The sequence below is a fragment of the Ranitomeya imitator genome, chromosome 1, assembly GCF_032444005.1.
Source record: "Ranitomeya imitator isolate aRanImi1 chromosome 1, aRanImi1.pri, whole genome shotgun sequence".
Lineage (NCBI taxonomy): Eukaryota > Metazoa > Chordata > Amphibia > Anura > Dendrobatidae > Ranitomeya > Ranitomeya imitator.
In genome coordinates, this window is record NC_091282.1 from 1024708720 (window position 1) to 1024718604 (window position 9885).

At 38.4% G+C, this 9885-nt stretch overlaps 1 pseudogene; it reads left to right on the forward strand.

Moving 5' to 3' along the window:
- Nucleotides 1-5163: 5163 nt before the first annotated feature.
- LOC138654875 (SWI/SNF-related matrix-associated actin-dependent regulator of chromatin subfamily A member 5-like) lies at nucleotides 5164-8567 on the forward strand (annotated as a pseudogene).
- Nucleotides 8568-9885: the final 1318 nt, after the last annotated feature.

The following is a 9885-nucleotide window of genomic DNA, read 5'->3' on the forward strand; positions in this document are numbered from 1 at the left end:
ATAAGTTCCTTGGGGCGTCTAGTTTCCAAAATGGGGTCACTTGTGGGGGAGCTCCAATTTTTAGGCACACGGGGGCTCTCCAAATGTGACATGGTGTCCGCTAAAGAGTGCAGCCAATTTTTCATTCAAAAAGTCAAATGGCGCTCCTTCCCTTCCAAGCCCTGCCGTGCGCCCAAACAGTGATTTACCCCCACATATGAGGTATCAGCGTACTCAGGACAAATTGGACAACAACTTTCGAGGTTCAGTTTCTCCTTTTACCATTGGGAAAATAAAAAAATTGTTGCTAAAAATCATTTTTGTGACTAAAAAGTTAAATGTTCATTTTTTCCTTCCATGTTGCTTCTGCTGCTGTGAAGCACCTGAAGGGTTAATAAACTTCTGGAATGCGGTTTTGTGCACCTTGAGGGGTGCAGTTTTTAGAATGGTGTCACTTTTGGGTATTTTCAGCCATATAGACCCATCAAACTGACTTCAAATGTGAGGTGGTCCCTAAAAAAATGGTTTTGTAAATTTCGTTGTAAAAATGAGAAATCGCTGGTCAAATTTTAACCCTTATAACTTCCTAGCAAAAAAAAATTTTGTTTCCAAAATTGTGCTGATGTAAAGTAGACGTGTGGGAAATGTTATTTCTTAACTATTTTGTGTCACATAACTCTCTGGTTTAACAGAATAAAAATTCAAAATGTGAAAATTGCAAAATTTTCAAAATTTTCGCCAAATTTCCATTTTTATCACAAATAAACACAGAATTTATTGACCTAAATTTACCACTAACATGAAGCCCAATATGTCACGAAAAAACAATCTCAGAACCGCTAGGATCCATTGAAGCGTTCCTGAGTTATTACCTCATAAAGGGACACTGGTCAGAATTGCAAAAAACGGCAAGGTCTTTAAGATCAAAATAGGCTGGGTCATGAAGGGGTTAATAAACTTCTTGAATGTGGTTTTGAGCACATTGAGGGGTACAGTTTTTAGAATGGTGTCACAATTGGTTATTTTCTATCATATAGACTCCTCAAAATGACTTCAAATGATGTGATTGGTCCCTAAAATAAATGGTGTTGTAAAAATAAGAAATTGCTGGTCAACTTTTAACCCTTGTAACTCCCTAACAAAAAAATAGGTTCCAAAATTGTGCTGATGTAGACATGTGGGGAATGTTACTTATTAAGTATTTTGTGTGACATATCTCTGTGATTTAAGGGCATAAAAATTCAAAGTTGGAAAATTGCGAAATTTTCAAAATTTTCGCCAAATTTCTGTTTTGTTTTTTTTTCTTATATAGTTATATGAAAAAGTTTGGGCACCCCTATTAATCTTAATCTTAATGTTTTACAAAAATTGTTTTTTTTGTAACAGCTATTTCGGTTTCATATATCTAATAACTGTTGGACACAGTAATGTTTCTGCCTTGAAATGAGGTTTATTGTTTTAACAGAAAATGTGCAATCTGCATTCAAACAAAATTTGACTGGTGCATAAGTATGGGCACCCCACCAGAAAAGTGACATTAATATTTAGTAGATCCTCCTTTTGCAAAAATAACAGCCTCTAGTCGCTTCCTGTAGCTTTTAATGAGTTCCTGGTTCCTGGATGAAGGTATTGTTGACCATTCCTCTTTACAAAACAATTCCAGTTCAGTTAAGTTTGATGGTCGCCGAGCATGGACAGCCCTCTTCAAATGATCCCACAGATGTTCATTGATATTCAGGTCTGGCGACTGGGATGGCCATTCCAGAACAGTGTAATTGTTCCTCTGCATGAATGCCTGTGTAGATTTGGAGCGGGGTTTTGGATCATTGTCTTGCTGAAAGATCCATCCCCTGCGTAACTTCAACTTTGTCACTGATTCATGAACATTATTGTCAAGAATCTGCTGATACTAAGGGGAATCCATGCGTCCCTCAACTTTAACAAGATTTCCGGTGCCGGCATTGGCCACCCAGCCTCAAAGCATGATGGAACCTCCACCAAATTTTACTGTGGGTAGCGAGTGTTTTTCTTGGAATGATGTGTTTTTTGGCCGCCATGCATAACACCTTTTTGTATGACCAAACCACTCAATCTTGGTTTCATCAGTCCACAGGACCTTCTTCCAAAAAGAAATTGGCTTCTCCAAATGTGCTTTTGCATACCTCAGCCGACTCTATTGTGGCGTGCTTGCAGAAACGGCTTCTTTCGCATCACTCTCCCATACAGCTTTTCCTTGTGCAAAGTGCGTTGTATAGTTGACCGATGCACAGTGACACCATCTGCAGCCAGTTGATGCTGCAGCTCTCTGGAGGTGGTCTGAGGATTGTCCTTGACTGATCTCACCATTCTTCTTCTCTGCCTTTCTGATGTTAGTTTTCCTTACTATGTTCCTTACAGTGGAAATTGACAGGTTAAATCTCTGAGACAGCTTTTTGTATCCTTCCCCTGAACAACTATGTTGAATAATCTTTGTTTTCAGATCATTAGACAGTTGTTTTGAGGAGCCCATGATGCCACTCTTCAGAGGAGATTCAAACAGGAGAACAACTTGCAAGTGGCCACTTTAAGTAGCTTTTCTCATGATTGCATACACCTGGCTATGAAGTTCAAAGCTCAATGAGGTTAGAAAACCAAAAAAAGTGCTTTAGTAAGTCAGTAAAAAGTAGGTAGGAGTATTTAAAACAAGGAAATGATAAGGGTGCCCATACTTATGCACCTGTCAAATTTTGTTTGAATGCGAATTGCACATTTTCTGTTAGAACAATAAACCTCATTTCAAGGCAGAAACATTACTGTGTCCAACAGTTATTAGATATATGAAACTGAAATAGCAGTTGCAAAAAAAAACAATTTTTATAAAACATTAAGCTTAAGATTAATAGGGGTGCTCAAACTTTTTCATATAACTGTATCAAAGAAATTTTACCACTGTCATGAATCCCAATATGTCACGAGAAAACAATGTCCGAATCACCGGGATCCGTTGAAGCGTTCCAGAGTTATAACCTCATAAAGGGACAGTGGTCAGAATTGTAAAAATTGGCCCGGTCATTAACATGCAAACCACCCTTGGGGCTTAAGGGGTTAAAGGGAACCTGTCAAGTGAAGAAATGCTATTAACCTGCAAATATGGGGTTAATACACAGTTTAGTAGAGTTCTAATTTTTACCCGTGCTGGCACTTAAACCCCCACTGTGGGAGGAAATAAACTATAAGCATCCCGGCCGTGTTTGGGTGTCATCATTCTGTATAGAGAGCAATGCCTGTAACAGCGACCGACAGCCGCTCAGCTTTGGGGTCGGCTGTCAGTCAGTCCCAGGGGTTAGGCTACCGCTGCTGCTATCTTTACAAAATGAACCCGAATGCTGCCAGGAATAATGGTGATTAGCTTCTTCGGGTGTAGGGTGGGGCTAGTTGCCAGCACGTACTCATAGCATATTTGCAGGTTAATGGTGTCTCTTCACATGACTGGTTACCTTTTTAAGAGGTTTGAAGGAGTCGGCTTCAGAGGCCCAATCTCCTACACTCCTGTCCTCCAACCCCTTACCCCTGCAGTGTGATAGCTGGGTACTGATGGGTTGTCGTGGCAACCAGGAACCCACCGCCATTCACTGTAGACTACAATAATATAGTAAAAGCAATTAAGTGATTGCAGTTTACTTAGAAAAAAAAAAAAAAAGTCTACCGGTAGACATGGAAATTTTGCCACCCTTTTCCCTCATTAAAAGTATTAAACGTATACATTTCATATTGAGGCATCCATAAGTCTGATCAAAATATAAAGGTATTAATGCTGACAGTAAACTGTAAAGCAGAGCATAGCCACAGAAATGCAGTTTTTGTTTTTTGGTCTCTGCACCTCCACAAATACAACAAAAAGTGCTCAAAACATTTCATTAGATGAATTCCGAACTGTATCAAGAAAAATGTCACTTCGAAAAACTGCAGTTGACAGAAAAGCCAGAGTAAGAAGGAGGCTCTCATAGACTTACATTGAAAAGTGACTTCTGGCTCAGTCCAGCACGTCACAAACTGCTCAACACATTTGAGAGCGGGGGTGATAGGAGGTAAAGGTGGCTGTTGGTAATTATTAGACCAGGGGCAGGAAACTTGGAAGCAGCACTTTAGCACTGCAATAAAAATAACTTACTGAAGTGGTGCTAGAACTCTGTGCGTTAAAGGGGGTTTTCCACAAACAAAAGTTCATTTTAATCAATAGATATTGGAATAACAGATTCCACAACTGGATGTGTTTTAAATAAAATGTTCCCGTGCTGAGAATCTTATAAATGTGCCCCTGCTGAGCAGGTTCAGGAACAAGGTGTGATCATACCACAGCTCCTGGGCTGTCTACAGACATTAGTATAGTGGATTGCAAATGATTCTTTATTTGAAGTAAAACCTTGTTTAAAAACAGGCAAGGAAATGTTTTACCTCTCAGAATCCGCTGTGATCCCCTTCTGTAATGTCTGTATCCTCTTTTGCTTCCTCCCCTGCCCAGGAGTTGTGATCAGACCATGTTCCTGCACAACAGGGGGACATTTATAAGATTCTCAGCACGGGAACATTTTATTTAAACAAAATTGTGGAAATTATTATTATTTTAAGATGTATTTTTTAAAATGAACTTTTGTTTGTGGGAAAACCCCTTTAAGTGGATGAGAGAAATGGCCATTTTAAAGCTCCGTTCTATCTAGAAAATCATGGATGATCACATCTACTAATGATACACAGTAATATATCAAATGGTGAAAATTGAGTCAGGGGTAGTAACATCCGCTAAAAAAAAAATATATATATATTATATTTTTATATATTCTTCATATGTTAAACAGGAAGGCTGGTGGATCAAAATCTAAATAAGCTTGGAAAGGATGAAATGCTTCAGATGATCCGACATGGTGCTACCCAAAAAAAAAAAAGTCTACCGGTAGACATGGAAATTTTGCCACCCTTTTCCCTCATTAAAAGTATTAAACGTATACATTTCATATTGAGGCATCCATAAGTCTGATCAAAATATAAAGGTATTAATGCTGACAGTAAACTGTAAAGCAGAGCATAGCCACAGAAATGCAGTTTTTGTTTTTTGGTCTCTGCACCTCCACAAATACAACAAAAAGTGCTCAAAACATTTCATTAGATGAATTCCGAACTGTATCAATAAAAATGTCAGTTCCTGCAATGTCAGAACCTCCAAAACGTGAAAGAAAAGCCAACTATGCTGTGGACGCCTATTTTAGGGATGCGCTTCGTGTCAGTGAGCCTAAAATACCAAAAGTGAGTAGGAATAGTTGGTGTTTTTCTCTCTTTGCGGAAAAATATCCTGATTAATTTTTTTTATTGATTTTGTTTATCATTTTTAGGCTCCAAGGCCCCCAAAGCAGCCCAATGTTCAGGACTTCCAGTTTTTTCCTCCACGATTGTTTGAATTGCTGGAAAAAGAAATTCTGTATTATAGGAAAACCATTGGGTATAAGGTACCACTTTATATATTTACACTTTGTGTTTTGGTGAAAAATTAAATGTAAGTTCTTTGTAATATTGTGTTGTGCTTACTCAGGTACCTCGCAATCCAGATTTGCCCAATGCAGCCCAGGTACAAAAGGAGGAACAGTTAAAAAATTGATGAAGCAGAGCAACTTAACGATGAAGAGCTAGACGAAAAGGAAAAGTTGCTAACACAGGTGTGAGGAAGTGATGGTCACCTATGCAAAATGGATGATTACTGCATGTGCCATATGCACTGTTGCCTTTTAATGGATGCAAACAGTTTCATTGCTGTATAACAGACCTGTGGTGTTTTTTGTTTTTTATTTCAGGGTTTCACTAACTGGAACAAAAGAGATTTCAATCAATTTATCAAAGCCAATGAAAAATGGGGAAGGGATGACATTGAAAATATTGCCCGTGAAGTGGAAGGAAAGACTCCAGATGATGTAATGGAGTATTCAGGTAAATATTCCTTCTCCTCGTATTTTAGGCGGAGGAGATAAATGTTATAGCCAAAGCTTATTTCCCCAAAAGTGGACCTGTTTGGATATACTGTCCTATCTAGGGGCAGCAAAGTATGACCAATCCACTGCACTAAAATGACATTCCTCTTTGGCCTGTAGCCAGAAGTCAGATCATCCCATTAGTTTTTAGTATGTAATATTGGGTTACTTCTCTTCCTGCTACCCTTCTTTCCCTCAACAATATTTGACATCTGCAATTTATATAGAATCCACTGCAACAGTCATTGGAGAGTGGGTTGAGGGGAAGCTTGTCTCCTTCTTAAAGGGGGTTATCCAGGGTAAACCTGCATTTCTGCATATAGTCTGACTTCAGTTTGCGAAGTCCAGACTGTGTAATATGCATTCTGTAAAGATTTTGCACAGTCGCTAGCATGTATGGTCACGCAATGTGCCTACTGGTGGTCACGTGTCGACTTTTAGCTCTTCCTACTTCTCTCAATGTTCTCTTGAGAAGCCGGAAATCTTTCTTGCCAGCATATGACCCCCAGTATGCACTTCTAATAAGAATAGTAATGTGGTGACTGCTCGAGCAGACACGAATAGAGTCCTGACTGTGTCTATTACTTTGTTGGCATTCTGCAGTCAGGGTAGCTGCAGAAAATTATTTTACTTGTAAAAAATTAGTATCTCAGTCCATCTTTTACTCTCCCCCCTCGCCTCCATTTTTAATGGGAAAAAAAGTTTTACCCATATACACGGGCTTTGTAAGCATTTAATTTACACCTTTCTCAATATTTAATATCTTGATACAAAAAATAAGATTTGTAACTTCTTAATGATTGCTTTAACATTGGCATTATCTGGCTTTCAGAAATCTGAATAACATTAGATGTGAAAATAGAATATGTATTCTAAATCTGTAAAAATAAAAAAAATTTTTTTTATTTTTTCCCATTTGTAAGCTGTGTTTTGGGAAAGATGTAATGAACTTCAAGACATTGAGAAAATCATGGCTCAGATTGAAAGGGGCGAAGCGAGGATACAGAGGAGAATAAGCATAAAGAAAGCATTGGACACAAAGGTAATTGGAACATTTTCCTGCTTCTGTGGTTTCAGACATTCGGGCATTGTTTTTCTTTTAGTGGCGAGAATACTGTTTTGTTTTTGTTTTTTTTATATAGATTGGTCGATACAAGGCATCTTTTCATCAGCTGAGAATATCTTACGGCACCAACAAGGGGAAAAATTATACTGAGGAAGAAGACCGTTTTCTTATCTGCATGTTGCACAAACTTGGCTTTGATAAAGAAAATGTGTATGATGAACTCCGGCAGTGCATTAGGAACTCTCCTCAGTTCAGGTTTGACTGGTTCCTGAAGTCAAGGACAGCGATGGTGAGCAGATTGTCAGGCTGTAATTTCTACTTGGTGCATAGTGCGAGCATGTTACCTGCATGCCAAAAGATGAAGGACACTAACTTACACCTTTTTATGTCATGAATATGTTTGTAATTTCCCGATATACTCATTTTATCTAGTAAGGTAGTAAATTTGAGAAACCTGCTTGCCTCTAGAAGATGTCCTCTTATTTCACTGCATAAAAGGTCTAAACTTTTTGAAGTTGTAAACATCCTCTTTATATATTGTCTCCATATCTAGGAACTACAAAGAAGATGTAATACTCTGATCACTTTGATTGAAAGGGAAAACCTTGAATTGGAGGAGAAGGAAAAAGCTGAGAAAAAGAAACGTGGACCAAAACTACCCTCTGTAAGGGTTTTTTTCCCTTTAACAAAGCAAATTTTTTCATGAAAAAGCGCAGCTTTGTTTTTTTTTTTTTTTTCTTTGGTAACACTTCAAATTTTCCTCTTCTTCTGTTAGGTGGACAGGTTATAATCATTAGATGTGCAAGTCCGATAGCTGGCATCTTGCAAATAAGGCCACATTAAGTATTTGGTCAGTATTTTACATCAATATTTGTAAGCCAAAACCAGGAGTGGGTGATAAATGCAGAAGTGGTGACTTGTTTCTATTATACTTTTCCTCAGATTGTTCCTTTCCTGGTTTTGGCTTACAAATACTGATCAGTATTGTTAAGTGTGAACATGGCCTCAAAGTGCTCTGCTTGTACCCACCTGGTAATGCTTATTGCTCGGTACAGAGTTTTTTGACACTTGTGTCAAATTTTCAAATTGTAATGTTGCAAGCGTCTGTTATAATAGTTGGCCATCTTTTACGGTGTCTGTCACTTAGCGCTAAAGGAGACTGGTGCTACGATTTTACGTTCATGTTTAATTATAGTATTCAATCAAAACCTTTTTTTTTTTTTTTTTTGCAGGCTCAAAAACTGAAGATGGATGGTGCACCGGATGGCAGAGGAAGGAGAAAGAAGCTTAAACTTTGAGTGTATATTCTGTATTTAATAAGCTTCGGAAGTAGTTCTTTGCGTTACGGGTCTTCATAAGATGTACTGTACACTGATCGACTGTCATTCAACGACATCAGGTTCAGCTGTTTCTTATACTAGGGATGTACTTATTGTAGTTAACTCTCCTTTTTTAAATAAGACAGCTGTGCTGGACATTTTTTTTACCATTAACATTTGAAGTAATAAAATAGACTTCGTGAAATGTGTTATTGTTAATGTGTGCTTATTTCCTTTATTGCTAGCTAGTATTCTGTAATTGTACAAAAAGTTTTTGTATACATTTGTTTACTTTCATTGTTCAGAAAATTACTTTTTTGTTTTGTCTGCTGAATTCCTAAATGATTGCTGGAGTGTAAATAAAAAAAAAAATTGTACATATAATATAAAGACATAATTAATAGTGATTGAGTATACTCGTTACTCGGGTTTCCATGAGCACGCTCGGGTGGTTTCGAGTATTTGGATGTGCTCGGAGATTGTTTTGATCGCCGCAGCTGCATAATTTCCAACTGCTAAACAGGCTGAACACTTAAATTTCTTAACAAACAGGCAACCCCTACATGTATTCAGACTGTCTAGCAGTCGCAAATCATGCAGCTGTGGCGATGAAAACTAAATCTCCGAGCACATCCAAATACTCAGACCACCCGAGCATGCTCATCATTATTCATTAAGTACTGAAAAATATGATCACTTAAGGCAGGAGTGCACAACCTTCTCTGCTCCAGGTGCTTCATTGTCGGATTGCGCAACTCCCAAGAGCAGCAATAAAATTGAGGAATTAACCTCTGAATTTATAGCGTATTAACAGTGCAGTCATGGCCAAAAGTATTGACACCCCTGCAATTCTGTCAGATAACTCATTTTCTTCCTGAAAATGATTGCAAACATAAATTCTTTGGTATTATCTTCATTTAATTTGTATTAAATGAAAAAACACAAAAGAGAATGAAGCAAAAAGCAAAATATTGATCATTTCACACAACTCCCAAAATGGGCCAGACAAAAGTATTGGCACCCTCAGCCTAATACTTGGTTGCACAACCTTTAGCCAAAATAACTGCGACCAACCGCTTCTGGTAACCATCAATGAGTTTCTTACAATGCTCTGCTGGAATTTTAGACCATTCTTCTTTGGCAAACTGCTCCAGGTCCCTGATATTTGAAGGGTGCCTTCTCCAAACTGCCATTTTTAGATCTCTCCATAGGTGTTCTATGGGATTCAGGTCTGGACTCATTGCTAGCCATCTTGGAAGTCTCCAGTGGTTTCTCTCAAACCACTTTCAAGTGCTTTTTGAAGTGTTTTGGGTCATTGCCATGCTGGAAGACTCATGACCTCCGAGGGAGACCCAGCTGTCTCACACTGGGCCCTACATTATGCTGCAAAATTTGTTGGTAGTCTTCAGACTTCATAATGCCATGCACACGGTCAAGCAGTCCAGTGCCAGAAGTGGCAAAGCAACCCCAAAACATCAGGGAACCTCCGCCATGTTTGACTGTAGGGACCATGTTCTTTTCTTTG